The sequence below is a fragment of the Vulpes vulpes genome, chromosome X (genome assembly GCF_048418805.1).
Source record: "Vulpes vulpes isolate BD-2025 chromosome X, VulVul3, whole genome shotgun sequence".
Lineage (NCBI taxonomy): Eukaryota > Metazoa > Chordata > Mammalia > Carnivora > Canidae > Vulpes > Vulpes vulpes.
In genome coordinates this window covers 61,467,442-61,486,338 of record NC_132796.1, presented here as the reverse complement: position 1 = coordinate 61,486,338, position 18,897 = coordinate 61,467,442, and the positions used below count along the sequence as shown (strand labels likewise).

Here is an 18,897-nt window from a genome sequence, read left to right as displayed (position 1 = left end):
GATACAGCAAAAGCAGTCCTGAGGGTGAAATATATCGCAATGCAAGCGTCTGTCCAAACACTGGAAAGAACTCAAATACAAAAGATAACCTTGCACCTAAAAGAACTGGAGAAAGAAGAGCAAATAAAACCTACACCCAGCAGAAGAAGAGAATTAATAAAGATTCGAGCAGAACTCAATGAAATAGAGACCAGAAGAACTGTGGAACAGATCAACAAAATCAGGAGTTGGTTCTTTGAAAGAATTAATAAGATAGATAAACCATTAGCCAGCCTTATTAAAAATAAAAAAGACTCAAATTAATAAAATCATGAATGTAAAAGAAGAGATCACCACCAATAGCAGGGAAATACAAATGATTTTAAATACTTATTATGAGCAGCTAAATGCCAATAAATTAGGCAATCTAGAAGACATGGACGCATTTCTGGAAAACCACCAACTACCAAAACTGGAACAGAAGAAATAGAAAACCTGAACAGGCCAATAACCAGGGAGGATATTGAAGCAGTTATCCAAACCACCCAAGACACAAAAGTCCAGGGCCAGATGGCTTCCCAGGGGAATTGTACCAAACATGTACAAAAGAAACAATATTTATTCTTCTAAAGCTGTTTGGAAAGACAGAAATGAATGGAATACTTCCAAAATCTTTCTATGAGGCTAGCATCACCTTAATTCCAAAATCAGAAAAAGACCACACCAAAAAGGAGAATTATACACCAATATCCTTGATGAACACAGATGTAAAAATTCTCAGCAAGATACTAGCCAACAGGATCCAACAGTACATTAAGAAGATTTTTCTCGATGACCAAGTGAAATTTTCCCTGCGGAATTCAAGGCTGGTTCAACACTCATAATGCAATAGATGTGATAGATCATGTCAACAAGAGAAAAACCAAGAACCATATGATTCTCTCAGTAGATGCAGAGAAAGCATTGGACAAAATACAGCATCCATTCCTGATCAAAACTATTCCGAGTGTAGGGATAGAGGGAACATTCCTCACAATCTTAAAAGCCATCTGCGAATATCCCACAGCAAATATCATTGTCAATGGAGAAACACTGGGATCCTTTCTCCTAAGATCAGGAATTCTACAGGGATGTCCATTCTAACTACTGCAATTCAACATAGTCCTAGAAGCCCTAGCCTCAGCAATCAGGCAACAAATAGAAATAAAAGGCATCCAAACAGGCAAAGAAGAAGTCAAACTCTTCCTCTTCAGAGATGACATGATAGTGTACAGAGAAAACCCAAAAGACTCCACTCCAAGATTGCTAGAACTCATACAGCAATTCGGCAGTGTGGCAGGTTACAAAATCAATGCCCAGAAGTCAGTGGTATTTCTCTACACTAACAATGAGTCTGAAAAAAGAGACATTAAGGAGTCAATCCCATTTAAATTGCACCCAAAATCATAAGATACCTAGGAATAAACCTAATCAAAGAAGTAAAGGCTCTATACCCTACAAACTATAGAACACTTCTGAAAGACATTGAGGAAGACACAAAGAGATGGAAACATATTCCATGCTCATGGATTGGCAGAATTAATATTGTGAAAATGTCAATGATATGCTGGACAATTTACACATTTAATGGAATTCCTATCAAAATACCATGGACTTTCTTCAGAGAGTTGGAACAAATCATCTTAAAATTTGTGTGGAATCAGGAAAATCCCTGAATAGCCAGGGGAATATTGAAAAATAAAACCAGAGCGGAAGGCATCACAATGCCAGATTTCAGGTTGTACTACAAAGCTGTGATCATCAAGACAGTGCGGTACTGGTACAAAAACAGACACATAGATCAATGGACCCGAATAGAGAATCCAGAAGTGGACCCTCAACTCTATGGTCAACTTATGTTCGATAAAGCAGGAAAGACTATTTACTGGAAAAAAGACAGTCTCTTCAATAAATGTTGCTGGGAAAATTGGACATCCACATGCAGAACAATGAAACTAGACCATCCTCTTACACCATACACAAAGATAAACTCAAAATGGATGAAAGATCTAAATGTGAGACAAGATTGCATCAAAATCCAGAGGAGAGCACAGGCAACACCTTTTTTGAACTTGGCCACAGCAACTTCTTGCAAGATACCTCCATGAAGGCAAGAGAAACAAAATAAAAAATGAATATTGGGACTTCATCGAGATAAGAAGCTTTTGCACAGCAAAGGATACAGTCAACAAAACTAAAAGACAACCTCCAGAATGGGAGAAGATATTTGCAAATGACATATCAGATAAAGGGCTAGTTTCCAAGATCTAAAAAGAACTTATTAAACTCAGCAGCAAAGAAACAAACAATCCAATCATGAAATGGGCAAAAGACATGAACAGAAATCTGACAGATTAAGACATAGACATGGGCAACACACACATGAGAAAATGCTCTGCATCACTTGCCATCAGGGAAATACAAATCAAAACCACAATGTGATACCTCCTGACACCAGTGAGAATGGGGAAAATTCACAAGACACGAAATAACAAGTGTTGGAGAGGATGTGGAGAAAGGGCAACCCCCTTGCATTGTTGGTGGGAATGTGAACTGGTGCAGCCCCTATGGAAAACCATGTGGAACTTCCTCAATAGTTAAAAGTAGATCTGCCCTACAACCCAGCAATTGCACTGTTGGAGCTTTACCCCAAAGATACAGATGCAGTGAAATGCCAGCAGACCTGCACCCCAATGTTTATGGCAGCCATGTCCACAATACCCAAACTGTGGAAGGAACCTTAGTGTCCATCAAAAGATGAATGGATAAAGAAGATGTGGTATATGTATACATTGGGATATTACTCAGCCATTATAAACTACAAATACCACCATTTGCTTCAACGTGGATGGAACTGGGGTATTATGGTATTATGTTGGGTGAAGGAAGTTAATTGGAGAAGGACAATCATATGGTCTCATTCATTTGGGGAATATAAAAATAGTGAAAGGGAATAAAGAGGAATGGAGAGAAAATGAGTGAAAATATCAGTGAGGGTGACAAAACATGAGAGAAACCTAATTTGGGAAAGGAACAAGGGATATTGGAAATGGAGGTGGAGGGGTTTGGGATAACTGGGTGATTGGCACTGAGGGGAACACTTTTCGTGTTGAGCACCGTGTGTTAATGCTGTTTGTTGGCAAATTGAACTCTAATAAAAGAAGAATCTAACTGAAAAAGAATAACCTCTTGAAATAATTTGTATGCAAAATATGAAATATCAAGAATTAATAACATATCTAAAAATCATATGAATGACTCAACTATGTATTTTTATTTTTATTTTTTTAATTTTTTTTATTTTTTTATTTTTTTGTATTTTTAATATGATTTTGAAAGAGCTGAATTTTTGTTGTCTCTTAGAATTTAAAATTAAGTTAAAAATGATAAGCAAAATGACTTACCAGAAATATTTTATGATTAAGTTTTAAAGTTTATTTTAAATATTTCAATTAAGAAAATAAATTCTAAGGTAAACCTATCACAGTTGTTTTTGAAGTTGTTTTTACATTGAATTCATTTATTTTTTATTTTTTAAAGATTTTATATATTCATGACAGACACACAGAGAGAAACAGAGACACAGGCAGAAAGCGGAGAATCAGGCTCCATGCAAGGAGCCCGAAATGCGACCATTATATCTGGGATCAGGCCCTCGGCTACAGGTAGATGCTCAACTGTTCAGCCACCCAGGTGTCCCAAAAATAGAGACCTCTGATAAAGTTTTAAAAATATTTTATTTATTTATTCATGAGAGACACACACAGAGAGAGGCAGAGACATAGGCAGAGAGAGAAGCAGGCCCCATGTAGAGAGCCCGATGTGGGATTTCATCCCACGACTCCAGGATCACGCCCTGGGCCGAAGGCAGATGATCAACTGCTGGGCCACCCAGGCATTCCTACATTGAGTTCATTTAGATTACAAATTCATTTATTCCATTCCAAATATAATATTCCATGATCTACTGTGTTTTAGACAATATCCTATATCCTGGGTTTAGTGAGGAGTTGTAATCCATGAGCTATTTCCTCAGGGAGCTTAAAGTATGATAGAGGGATGAAACAGATAGTAAGAAGACAGTATTTATAGATAGACGTTTAGGTCTGGTAAGGTGGAAGGAAAAAGGGATGGTGTGACATTGAGTCTTGGTGAGTTGATATTTGAAAGCACAGGTAATCCAAAATGGGAAACACTTCAAAGATCATTCACATTTAAATTTGGACTATTTCTATGCTTTATCAGCATATTCCTTTCATACTAGAACCTCATAATTGTTTTTAAATACTTAGAGGCATAATAGCTTGGAGTTGGTAAACTCTCGGCCATCCTGAGACTCTTTAAAAGACAAGTCTTTCAGATTGATTTGAAGTAGAATTATTGTTTTTCAAGTTGTCTTGAAGCAGTGACAGTGGTAGTGTGGGTATTTCAAAGGACAAACTATTGGAATAAAAACAACATGAATATGGTATAAATAGAAAAGCAGGATAGATTCGGCCGATCATTTTAAATGAATATTGTAGATGCTATCAAAGTTTCCATAAGTAGTATGTTGACTATAAAATTCAATCTAAAATATTAAAAAGATAGTCTACTGGATAAATGGCCATAACACTTTTTATGGCTTTAACTATTAATGCAGGTTTCAATATATTTAGTAGTTTAAATCTCAGTATGTAAGTGAAACCTTCCATGTGGACTTGAAAACAAAAAGACCTTTATTCTTGGAAATGCCCAACTAACCGTCTTAGTGAAATTGATAAAATGTGTTACAGAAAAAATATACAAAGATACTTTTCACTTCTAATTTGTGATTCTTATAGCAAGGTGTATATTCATGATGCCTACATAGGTATCTTTATGGTTTAGAAGATTCTTTCCAAGCTGAACAAAAATGATTCCATCATTATTTTAAAAGTAATCTTCCCTGAAATGTGTCACATGTTTAAACTAAAACTATTAAATCAGTAACATATCATGTTGTAGTAGAAAGTTTTCATTCAAAATGTTTTATTTTGCTTATAGGTAGCATCATTCTTCTTTGGAAAATTATTATTTAAAATGTTTCCTCTATATGTTGCTTTTCTTTTTGGCAGGAAAACAATTACACATCAGGCATTTATTGAGCACATGTCAGAGAATGCTAGCTGTTTTATGTAAATCCTTAAAACCCTAAATTGCTTATTTTACAGATGAAGAAATTGAGACTTAGAAAGTTTAAGAAACTTTCTCAAGGCAGTAAAAGTAGAGTTTTAGAATTGGAATCTAGATTTGTTTGACATTACAACATTGCTCTTTTCATGATACTACTACTATGCCTCTCTCATGAATAAAACACAGTATCTGCCCTCACAAAGCTTCATCCAGATAAATATGGCAAGAAATTTATCTGACAGATTGGAATTATTATTGTATTATTATTAAAGATTGTTTATTTTAGAGATTGACAGAGTGTGCACAAGCAGGAGTGTAGTCAAAGGGAGAGGACAAGAGAGAATCCTCAAGCAAACTTCCAGCTAAGTGCAGAGCCCAACATGGGGCTCGATCCCAGGACCCTGAGATCACGACCTGAGCTGAAATCAAGAGTTGGTTGCTAACCACAGAGCCACATAGGCACTCCTATTTTATTATTATTTTTATAGTGTTTCTAAATTGTTACTCAACAGAAAATTTGCCATCTTAGCCAATTTTAAGTGTACAGTTCAGTAGTGTTAAGTACATTCACATTGTTGTACCATTAATCTTCAGAAATCCTCATCTTGTAAAACTGAAACTCTTTAATCATTAATTATCCCCCATTGTACCCTCTTCCCCACCCCAAGCAGCCACCAATTCTCATTTCTGTCTCTGAATTTGACTACTTTAGATATATAAATGGAAGCATACAGTATTGGTCTTTTTGTGATTGGCTAATTTCATGTAGCATAAAATCTTTAAGATTCATCCATGTTGTAGCATCTGTCAGAATTTACTTCCTTTGTAGAGGTGAGTAACATTCCATTGTATGTATGTACCAAGTTTTATTTATTCATTCATCTTTTGGTAGACACTTCGGTTGCTTGCATCTTTTGGTTTCTATGATTAATGTTGCTTTTAACATGGTATAGAAATATCTCTTTGAGATCCTGCTTTCAGTCCCTTTGGGTATATACCCAGATGTGTGGTTGCTTGATAATATAGTCATTTCATTTTTATTTTTTTAGGAACTACTATATTGTTTTTCAAGGCAGCTGTACCATTTTACATTGCCATTAATAGTGCTCAGAGGTTCCAATTTCTCCATATTCTCACCTGTGGTGGAATTATTTTGAAAAAGAAAATCCAAGAATATTTTCTGGGCTAATTGCATTTTTATTTTGGTAACTTATTTCATAGCAACAAAACTGCATTTTTTATCATTCTTATTCTAAGGGATAGCTACTCATACACTGAAATATGCATGATCATTAAAGAAATATGACCTTATGTTCTCTATACTGTGCTTATTACATTAGTAATTGATTTTTCAGAAAGCAGGTTTAGAAGACAAAAATATAACTGTTCAATCTTAAGTTAACTAAAACCCAAATTAATTAGGTCATGTTCTACTAACAAAAATTTGGCTTGCTTGATTATTTTTCCTAGGTCATTTACTAGCATGTAAATAGTGTCGTGTCTACCAAATGAGAAGACATGAAATTAATAAGTAACAATATAGTCTAAAAGTATTAAATAGTAAATGTTTTCTCCAGAAAGTTTTAGGAGGGAATTTTAAACCATATAGACTTTTGTCCAATAGTTTCTTTATTACATGTCCATTGTTGCTTGACAAATTCTCATAAACTTTGTAGCTTAAACCAAGACACATTTATTATTTTACAGTTTATATGGGCCAGATATCCAGGCATTGCTTAGCTAGGTCTTCTCCTTAGGGTCCCAAACATCTGAGTTGAAGTTTTCAGTTGTCCTATATTGTTATCTGGAGGCCTAACTGGGGAAGAACCTATTTCTAAACTCTCTCAGATTATTGGCAGAATCCCTTTCCTTGGAGTTGTAGGACTAAGGACCCTGGCTTCTTCCTGCGTATTAACTGGAGGCTGCTCTCAGCTCCTAGAGGCTGCCATGTTTTATGGGCTTCCTCAGCATGATGACTTAGTTCAATCAAATCAGCAAAGAAAATCTCTAGAGTCTTAAATAATGCAACAGAAGTGAAATCCCATCAAGTTTGCCATATTATGTTGATTGTAAGTAAGCACAGGTCCTGTCCACTCTCAAGGAGAAAGGGGTTAGACAAGGGCGTGAACACCAAGAGGCAAGGATCATGGGGCCCCATTTTAAATTCTGTCTGCCACATTAATTAATTGGGAGGGTTTGTTTTTGTTTTATTATACCATGGGCTTAATTAAATATATAGACAACTTTATTCTAGGCAGATATGGCTACCTCTAAGTTTAGATATAATTTACTGGAGTTATGTAAATGAAGTGAAAAAAATGAAAGAATTCTTTCCAAATCATTCAGTGCTTAACCTGTAAAAGTGAAGCTTATTTAAGGGAAAAAATTTTCTTTAGATGTGAACTTCTTAAATTTTAACATTAGGTATCACATAAATGAAATCCTTTCATTTACTATGTGGAATTTGGGGATCCTGAAGACTACTTGAAAGTTTATAATACTATCAAGTTTGTTGTGAAGACTGGTGCCCCGTGTATATTTTGTAAAACATTTACATCACCCATATTTCTTCTTACCTTGTAACTTGTTCTTCCTTACTTGTTTACCTCTCCATTTCCTTTTTTGGTATATCTTTGAAAATCGAGCCATGAATTCTGTTAATTAGTCCTGAATTTAACACTGTGGAACAGGTATATGCTTAATAGGGTTATCATGGCTGGATAATAACTCTTTTACAAAACTATCTGTACCGGGATCCCTGGGTGGCGCAGCAGTTTGGCACCTGCCTTTGGCCCAGGGCGCGATCCTGGAGACCTGGGATCAAATCCCACGTTGGGCTCCCGGTGCATGGAGTCTGCTTCTCCCTCTGCCTGTGTCTCTGCCTCTCTCTCTCTCTCTCTCCCTGTGTGACTATCTTAAATAAATAAAAATAAAAAAAAACTATCTGTACCAATATGTTCGTTTTCCCACCCTACCTCCAATTTTAAGGATCTGAATGGCCTTAAGAAAATATATTTTTCTCAGTTCAGTTTTCCATAACATGCTTTTGTTGCTAGTTTTAAGAAATCATTGGTTTAAGATGGGCCATATGATTTTCTGAAATCAGGTGAGTATTGCAACTCAGTTTAATATTCCTGTTTACCCAGAATCTTTTTTTCTCCAGAATCTTTTAAAATTATCTGTTCATTTTCCAAGAAAATGAAAATAGTTTTAAAGAATTGTTCACTTGGCTCTAAGATTCTGTTTACTTGAGTTTTAGAATATCTGAATAAGTTATTACCTTATTGTTGCCAAGCTTTCCAGAATTTCTATAGAAACCGGTTTCTTCCCTTTTGGCCCTTAGTTGGTAGAAACAGCATGTCTGCTTGTCTTTTCAAATAACAAAGTTTATTTTTGATATAAAGATTTACTGTTCCAAAGAATTCTGAAAATATTTTTGTTTTCAAACATGTCGAAAGGACTTAAATTTTAGTAAATCTTAATGAATGCTGAGGTCTTCTGTAGGCATGAATATTCTTATATTGAAAACTTGGTATTTTGTTGAAGGTAGATGAGGTGAGAGTAGTGGAATGTTCTCTTATTAAAGATTTCTGTAGACTGAAATGATTTTTAGTATGCAGTGATTTCTTTGACTCAATCAGATTAATTATATTTTTAGTTTTTTCATACCTACAAGTTCATGGTAAATTTATTATAAGATGGTTTGAATAGGAAGTAACAAGTAACTAAGGTAACAGAGGGAAGCAGTATTACCTTTTCTATGGATAATCCTGAGACTCGTTTGTAATAAAATTTCAGTTCTCAGGCTTCTGCCTTAATATTGGTTTGTGACCTTTCTGGTTACTGTGCTTCTTTCTGTATGTTAATGATGAATCTTTCACAGGTTTTTTCTTTTTTTTTTTTATCCCCCATAGTATTATATGTGCCTTTGAGATAAGATAGTAGGTGGTGGTACTATTTATTGAAATTGAGAGCCCTGAAATAAAGCAGATTTTTGCATGTTATGTGTGAGGGTATCCTCAATTCTTTTTTTGTATTAGTTATTTTTGAGAGACTTGAGATAAGTAAGTGGATATGTCAAGTAAGTTGTTGGAAATGTGGATCAGGAGTTCAGGAGAATAGTCTCTGAGTAAATGTGAATCATGTCAGTAAATTAGCTGTCTGAGGAAAGAGTGTAGAGTGAGATTAGAAGGTGACCCAAATCCATTTCCTAAGGATCTACAATGTTTCATGGATAGTGAAAAAAAAAAAGAAATTACAGTAAAAAAATAACAAAAGTGTGACATAACAGGATCTATAGACTCAGATAGAAGAGTGGTCAACTGCAACATGCTGTAGCAGCATCAAGTAAGATAAGGACTGATGGATCTATTAGCAAAATAGACATCATTGGTGACTTTATTTGGTACTCATTCAGTTGTTTTAGAAGAAAGCTGCTATGTCCAGGGTTCCTGGGTGGCTTAGTTGGTTAGGTGTCTGACTTCAGCTCAGGTTATGGTCTTAGGGTCCTGGGATCAAGCCCAACATCAGGCTCTTCACTCACCAGGGTGTCTGCTTGTTCCTCTCCCTCTACCCCTCCCCACTGCTCATGCTCACTTTCTCTCTCTCAAATAAATAAAATCTTTAAGAAAAAAAAACAAGTAACAATAACAACAACAACAAAAAGAAAGGTGCTGTGTCTAGTTTAAGATGGCAATCAAAGAAAATCCTTATATTACCTCTTCCTATGGACACACTAAATTTGTAATAATACATGGAATAATTCCCACTGAAAAAGAACTGAAAACTAGCTGAACAGCCTCCTCTATAATGAGAGGTAAAAGAGCCACATTGAGACAAAGGAGAGGTAGAGATGGAGTCTGGCCAAAAAAAAAAAAAAAAAAAAACACACATCACTGGTACAGTAACAAACAATAGTGAGGAGTCTCACAGGCCCAGAGCCTCTCCCTGGGGAGTGAGGGGTTTGTGTCCCACACTGAGCATCCCAGCCTTGGGACATGCACCAGAGAGACAATCCTCCAGGAACATCTGGCTTTGGGAACCAATGGCATTTACACCCAGGAGACCAAGGAGTCTATGGGGATCTGAGATACTCCTTTAAAGGGGCTTGCTCATAGACTCATTTTTCCTAAGAACCAACACAAAGCAGTTTGAGAGGTGAGTTGATTGTATGTGAAAGCGATTCAGTTGCTATAATCTTAAAAAAGTCTGCTGGAGGGTCAGGGGTTAGTTGGGATTTTCCTCCAGGATAGAAAAGCTGAAGTGAATGATTTTTTTTTTTGCATTCTTCTATTACTTCGCATAGGTGGTATGTGGATACAACCTTGCTAAAGCTAAAGAATGCCCTACTGCCAATGTTCCTTTCCAGCATTGCTAAACAGTGCACATCCCCCACTACTATTTCTCTTTTCCTGCCTTGTTAAATCTATGGGGAGCCCTATCTGCATGATATTTTATACCATCACTAAAATTGTAGGCATGCCCTGCCCCCAACACTCTTTCTTAACTTCAGTTAAGCCATAGTCATGCTTCCCCTACTCCCCCAGTGCTCCTCTCAAGACTTCCTAAAACCATGGACATGCCCCACCACTAGGGTCTCTTTTCTAGCATTACTAAAGCTGTGGTCATGCCCTGTTCCCAACACTCTTTCCTGACCTCACTAAAGGCATGAGCATACCCTGACCCCAATACTCTCTTGTAATCTTGCGAAAGCTAGTAAGTGAGTGTAGTCCACACAGAGGATCATCTTGATTTCCTGGCTCTGGAGGTCAGAGGAGATTGCACTCCTGTGTCCTGCAGCATGATAACAATCAGAAAGATAGTTCTTGGCAGGATACCACCCCAGGGTAATATACCGACAGTAGACTGAAACATACCTCCAGTCTGCACATGAAAAAGGCCCATCTCATTGTCCTGATACTTCAACCTGAGGGATAGGCTTCAGGTTTGCCACAAATGTAAAGGCTACAGAAGCAGTCTCAAGGAATACAGACAAGGAGACACCATCTGTATGCCCTCTTTTATTCTTGTCACAGCTCACTGATACCTCCCAGAAAGGAACTTAGATGCTCCTCTGAAGCCCTGGTTCTTGCAACATTGACCCAGGGACAAATCCAGAACTACTTGTCTCGAGGTGAGCAGGGTCTATGAGTGTGGTCTGACTGTATATATTTGCATACATTTAAATGCTTCCGTCTGAGGGACTGGCTTTCAATCAGCCTGAATCTAAGAGTTGAATGAAATCACTACTTTTTAGACACTGCCAGGTTTTTTTCCTATTAAGGTAAATAAGGCTACTTAGATAATCACAATGGTTGAAAGATAGTTGAGAGTTAGGGCAAGATTGAATGACAAGTTTCACCTTCTATGCAAAGACACTCCTTCAAAACTGGGAGAAGTAGCTGTTTTGCCTAATACATAAACACAAAGTCAAGCAAAATAAGGAAATTAAATGTGTTCCAAACAAAAGAACGACACAAAGCCTCAGAAAAAGACCGTAATGAAATGGAAGTAAGTAATCTTCCTGATGAAGTGTTCAAAGTAATCGTCATGAAGATACTGAATTTGAGAGAACAGTGGATGGATACAGTAAGAACTTCAATAAAGAGAAAACATAAAGTATCAAACAAGTTACAGAGTTTGAGAATACAATGACTGTACTGAAAAATACATGAGAGGGGTTCAGTGGCAGACAGGATAAAGTAGAAGAATAAATCAGTGGCTTGGAAGATAGGGCAGCAGAAGTAACCCAACTAGAGCAACAACAACCAAAAAAGTCAGATAGTTGAAGAACTCCATAGGACAATAAGTGGAATAATATTTACATCATAGGGGTTCCATAAAAAGGAGAGAAATTTACCTGAAGAAATAGAGGCTGAAAACTTTCCTAACCTAGAGAAGGAAACAGACATCCAGGTCCAGGAAGCCCAGAGAGTTCCAAATATAATGAACCCAAAGAGGTTTGCAGAGATACAATATAATTAAATGTCAAAAGTTAAAGAAAAAGTGTCTTTTTTTAAAAAAAGGTTTTATTTATTTATTCCTGAGAGACAGAGAGAGAAAGGCAGAGACACAGGCAGAGGGAGAAGCAAGCGCCTTAAGGGGAGCCTGATGTGGGACTCGATCCCAGCACTCAGGGACCACACACTGAACTGAAGGCAGATGCTTAACCACTGAGCCACCCAGGCACCCCAAAGAAAAAGTATCTTAAAAGCAGCAAGAGAAAAACAAGTTGTTAGGTGCAAGGGAACTTCCATAATTCTGTGGCCTCATTTTTGCACAGAACCCAGCAGACCAAAAGGGAGTGGCATGATAAATTCAAAGTGCTAAAAGGAGAAAACTTCCAGCCAGGAATACTCTATTTGGCAAGGCTATAGTAATTTTTTTTAATTTTTATTTATTTATGATAGTCACAGAGAGAGAGAGAGGGGGGCAGAGACACAGGCAGAGGGAGAAGCAGGCTCCATGCACCAGGAGCCTGACGTGGGATTCGATCCCGGGTCTCCAGGATCGTGCCCTGGGCCAAAGGCAGGCGCCAAACTGCTGCGCCACCCAGGGATCCCTTGGCAAGGCTATAACTCAGAACTGAATGAGAGAGAAAACATTTTCCAGAAAAGGAACAGCTAAAGCAGATCACCACCAATGAACTGGTCTTACAAGAAATGTAAAAGGATCTTCTCTAAGTTGAAAATAAAAGACACTAATAACAATAAAACATGAAAAAAACAACCTCCTTGGTAAAGGCATATATATAGTAAGGTAGTGGATTAACCACTTATAAGCTAGTATGAAGGTTAAAAGATAAGAGTGGTATGGATGGATTAAAACACAAGATTCATCTCTATATTGCCACAGGATATTCATTTAAGTTCTAACGACACACACAGTCCTAAAGTGAAGAGATGGAAAAAATAAATAAAAATGGAAATGAAAAGAAAGCTGGTGTAACTATATTCATGAGACAAAAATGTCTTGAGACAAAGACTAATAAAAGTCAAAGAAGTACATTACATAATGATGAAAGGGTCAATCCAACAAGAGGATATAACATTTGTAAATATTTATGCACCCACATTAGGAGTATGTAAATATAAAAAGCAAATACTGACAGACCTAAAGGGAGAATCACAGCACACAATAATAGTAGGGGACTCTAATACCCCACTTCAAAGGATAGATTATCTAGACAGAAACGGCAATGAATAAGCAATACTCTTAAAAGAACCATTAAACTGAATTGATTTAATAGATATATATGCCACATACCATCCAAAAGCAGTAGAATACACTTTGTTCTCAAGTGCATATGTTCTTCAGGATAGATCACATGTTAGGCCACAAAACAAGTTCCAATATACTCAAGAAGACTTGAAATTATAGTAAACATCTTTTATGACCAGGATGGTATGAAATTAGAACTCAATTAAAGAAAATGGGAAAAATCACAAATATGTGGACATTATGCTACTGAACAACCAATGGGTCACTGAATACATTTAAGGGGAAAAATTGAACAAATGAAAATGGAAATACAGCTTATCAAAATCTATGAGAAATAGTAAAAGCATTTCTAGAAATTCATAGTGATGGAAAAAGAAAAATATCAAGTTAATAATTTAACTTTCACCTAAAGGTAATGGAAAAAGAGCAAACAAAGCAGAAGTTAGGAATGAAATAATAAAGACTAGAATGGAAATAAATGAGATACAGACAAAGAACAATAGAAAAGTTCTAGGGACAGAGATCTTCACTGTTAATTCTACCAAACATTCAAAGATGATTGCAACTCATGTTAAAACCTATCCTCAAGTAAAACTGGTTCCAGGGATGCAACTAAGTTCACCAGGGATATTGACTTCAACAATACACTGAAAGAATCATGTGATCCTCTCAATAGATACAGAACTTTGTTTTTAATTCAACACTTATGTATGAAAAAAACTAAATACTGTGGATATACAGGGAATGTACCTCAACATGATAAAGGCCATATGTGGTGTCAAAACCATTGCAAGCATCATACTCAGTGATGAAAAGCTAAAAGCTTTTCCATTAAGATCAGGAACAAGGCAAGTATACACACTTCCATCACTTTTATTAACATAATGTTGGGAGTTTGGACATGGCTGTTAGGTAAGAAAAAAGAAAGAAATGGTATAGAAGTTGAAGGGGAGAAGTAAAACTGTCACTATTTGCAGATAGCGTGATACTATCTATAGAAGACCTCAGGACAGCTCGGGTGGCTCAGCAGTTTAGCGCCTGCCTTCAGCCCAGGGCGTGAGACTGGAGACCCAGGATCAAGTCCCACGTGGGGCTCTCTGCATGGAGCCTGCTTCTCCCTCTGCCTGTCTCTCTCTCTCTCTCTCTCTCTCTCTCTCTCTCTCTCTGTGTCTCATGAATAAATAAAATCTTAAAAAAAAGAAAACCCTAACTCCACCAAAAAACTATTAGAACTAATAAATAAATTCAGTAAAATTGCAGGATACAAGAGCAATATGCAGAAATTTGTTGTGTTTCTATACACTAATAACTGCCAGAAAGAAAAATTAAGAAAACAATCCAATTTACATTGGCATTAAAGGGAATAAAATAGGAATAAATTTTTGCAAGGAGGTGAAAGACCTGTACACTGCAAACTATAAGACAGTGATGAAAGAAATTGAAAACAAAGATAAATGGGAATATAATTTGTGCTTATGGACTGGAAGAATTAATATTGTTAAATGTCCATACCACTCAAAGAAATCTACAAACTCAGTGCAATCCTTATCAAAATTCAATTGTATTGCCACCAAACTCGAAGAAATACTATTAAAATTTATATGGAACAACAAAAGACCCCATGTAGTCAAAGCAATCTTGAGAAAGAACAAAGCTGAAGGAATCTCATTTTTTTTTACTTCAAACTATATTATAAAATTATAGTAATCAAATCAATGTCCTATTACCATAAAAATGGATAATAGATGCAACAGAATAGGGAGCTGTTATATAGACCTACACATATATGGTCAATTAATTTGTGAAAAAGGAGCCAAGAATATACAATGGTGTAAGGACAATCTCTTCAATAAATGGTTTTGAGAAAACTGGACAGCCATATGTAAAAGAATGAAACAAGACTTCTGTCTGCCACCATACACAAAATTTAACTCAAGATGGATTAACATCTTCAGTATATGACCAAAAATCATAAAACTCCTAGGAGAAAACAGGGGGCAAGCTCCATGACTTTGCTCCTGGAGATATTTATTTGGATCTGCACAGTGAAGGAAAAGATTAAAAAAAAAATGGTAAGTTTCTGAACGGGAGAAAATATTTGCAAATCATATATCCAGTAAGGGGCTAATATCCAAAATATATAAAGAATTCATAAAACTCAATAACAAGAAAAAATTTGTTTAAAACTGGGCAGAGGATCTGAACAATTACCAAAGAATGCATACAGATGGCCGACAGGCCCATGAAAAGATGCTCGACATTACTAATCATCAGGGAAATGCACATCAGAACCACAATGAGATATAATCTCATACCTGTCAGAATGGCAATTATCAAAAAGATGATACAACATGCATTGGAGAGATAATGTTGATAAGGTAATCTCATATATTCTTGGTGGAAATGTAGATTTGTGTAGTCACTATGAAAAGCAGTATGGAGCTTCCTCAAATTAAAAATAAAATTACCATATTATTCCACTATTCCACGTCTGGGTATCTATTTAAAGAAAACAAGTACTAATACAAAAAGATACATGCACCCCTATGTTCATTGCAGTGTTATTTATAGTAGCCAAGATACCAAATCAACCTAAGTGTCATCTATGGATGAATGGATAAAGATGAATGGGTAAGTGTCACCTATGGATGACCTGAATATGGCTGTCCAGTTTTCTCAAAACCATTTATTGAAGAGATTGTCCTATACATATATATACCTTGAAATACTGATGAGTCATAAAAATTAAGGAAATCTTATAATTTTTGACAACATGGATAGCCATTGATGGTATCATAATAAGTAAAATAAGTAAAAGACAAATCCCATGTGATCTCACTTATATGTGGAATCTATAAAACAAATGAGTGAACCAAAATTCATAGACATAGAGAGATTGTAGATTATCAAAGGGGAGGGGAGTTGGATGTAGGCAAAAAAGTATGAGGAAGGTCAATTATATAGTGATGTATGGGAGCTAAACTTATTTTGGTGATCATTTTTATAGTGTATGCAAATATCAAATATATTTGGTGTATACCTGAACTAATAGACTGTTATATACCAATTTTACCTGGTTAAAAGAGAGGAAACAATAAAATGAGCATGAGTTGTCACAGCATCCTCCAGTTCCCAGCCTGAATCCTATGTGTGTATTCACAAAGACTCTCTGAATTGTTGAAGCCTGTAGGTGCCTGAAGACATGTTTCCAACATTTACCTTCTGAAGCCTGAAATATGCCCCACCCACTATATTCTTTAGCTGCATTGCTAAAGCCAGTAGGAGTATGCAGTCCACACAGGGATCAGCAGTTCATTGCCTGGCCCTGGTGGCCAAGAGGGTTGGAATTTGAGAGCTTCATGGAACTGTAACAATTGGAAAGAGCATTTAGCAGGCCTCAGGGCACTACACATAGAGCAGACTGAAACATAGCCCCGGTTTTCCTGTATAAGGGCTCATTTATCTAGCCTGGAGCTTCAGCATAAGGACAGGTTTTCTGGTTACCCACATATCTATAGGCTAAGAGGACACACCCAAGAAATATAAGCAGGAAAGTAGCAGGTTGCACACACCCTTGGCTTTGCTACAGCTTAATAAGACTTCCTAGAAAAGAGCTTATACACTCACCTGGAGCCCTGATTACATCTGTCATCCAAGGGACACCTCCAGATCTCCTGGTCCCGAAGCCAACAGGGATTTATGGTTATGGCTCCAGACAACTGTATATATTTGCACACATTAAAAGCTGCTACTTGAGGATCTGGCTTCCAGCCATCCTGAAACTAGGTGCTAAATGAGGTTCATCCACTTAGATTATTGGCACGTCTTGACATACTCTCAGCGATGGGGCATATAAAGATTAAATCAGGTGGTTTAGACCATCATAGAGGTTCAAGAGACAACTGAAGAACTAGGGAAGATTGAACAAGAAGGATTGTCACCTACTCAAGGCCACTTCTTTGAGGCTGAGAGAACTGGATGTTATATAGAAATGCATACATTAATTTTAATTTTAAAAATGAAAATCATTAATTTTTAATTAATTTTAAATTTCATTAAAATGCAAATACAGAGAAATATGTTCCAAATGAAAGAAAAGGACAAAGCCTCAAAAAAGACTCATAATATGGAGATAAGGTACCTACGTGATAAAGAATTCAAAGTAATGTTCACAAAGGAGCACACTGTTCTTTGGAGAAGAATGGATGTACACAGAACTTCAGCAAAGAGATAGAAAACAAAGTACCAAACAGAAGTCACAGAACTGAAGAATAACTGCACTTAAAAATAAACAGGAGTGGTGCAACAGCAGACTAGATAAAATAGTAATACAGATCAGTGAGCTGGAAGGTAAAGCAATGGAACTCACCTGGACAGAGCAGGAATTAGAAAACACAATAACGGGATCCCTGGGTGGCACAGCGGTTTGGCGCCTGCCTTTGGCCCAGGGCGCGATCCTGGAGACCCGGGATCGAATCCCACGTCAGGCTCCCGGTGCATGGAGCCTGCTTCTCCCTCTGCCTGTGTCTCTGCCTCTCTCTCTCTCTCTCTCTGTGACTATCATTAAAAAAAAAAAAGAAAACACAATAACAATAAATATGAAGATAGCTTAATAGACTTCTGACAGAATATCAAGCAGCATAACACTCACATTATAGAGGTCTCAGAAGGGGAAGAGAGTTAGAAAGGGGGGCAGAAAATTTATTTGTAGAAATAATGGCTAAAAATTCCCCTAATGTAGGGAAGGAAACAGACGTCAGATCCAGGAATCCCAGAGAATTCCGAATAGAATGAACCTAAAGAGTGCCACACCAAGATGCATTATAATTAAAGTGTCAAAAGTTAAATATAAAGAGAAAAATCTTAAAAGCAGCAAGAGAAAACAATGTGTTACATACAAAGGCTATCTCATAAGGTTATCAGTAGATTTCTCAATGGAAACATTGAAAGCCAGAAAGTTTCAAAGTAACATTTTCAAAGTACTGAAAGGAAAAAAAAAGTCCAAGTAAGAATATATTACCCAGGAAGATTATCATTGCAGCACTTTGAAGGAAAGATAAAGAGGGTTCCAGACGAGCAAAAGCTAGAGGATTTCCTCATTGCTAAATCAGCCTTATTAGAAATATCAAAGGGGTTTCTTTACTCTGAAAAGAAATGGCAGTAGTTAACAACAAGAAAACATACAAAAGTAAAAATCTCACTAACAAATATATAAATATAATGGTTAAGTCACATAAACTTATGAAGATTAGGAGGAAAACATAGTTAATTAAAACTACAATCATTAGTTATGGGGTATAGAGGATAAAAAGATGTAAAAAGTTACATCAAAACCATAAAATGGGGATCCCTGGGTGGCGCAGCGGTTTGGCGCCTGCCTTTGGCCCAGGGCGCGATCCTGGAGACCCGGGATCGAATCCCACTTCGGGCTCCGGGTGCATGGAGCCTGCTTCTCCCTCTGCCTGTGTCTCTGCCTCTCTCTCTCTCTGTATGACTATCATAAAT

General features: G+C 36.7%; 1 protein-coding gene across 14 annotated transcripts in view; it reads left to right on the top strand.

The window, feature by feature from the left end:
* Positions 1-18,897, top strand: part of RPS6KA6 (ribosomal protein S6 kinase A6) — a 216,849-nt gene that overhangs the window by 30,659 nt on the left and 167,293 nt on the right. For 2 of the 14 annotated variants that reach the window (XM_072744749.1, XM_026016756.2), the window contains one exon: positions 11,208-11,305. The exons of the other annotated variants lie outside the window; for them this stretch is intronic. The gene's annotated coding sequence lies outside the window, so the exon portion shown is untranslated. Of the gene's footprint in view, positions 1-11,207; positions 11,306-18,897 lie in introns of those variants that run through there. 14 annotated transcript variants of the gene reach the window in all.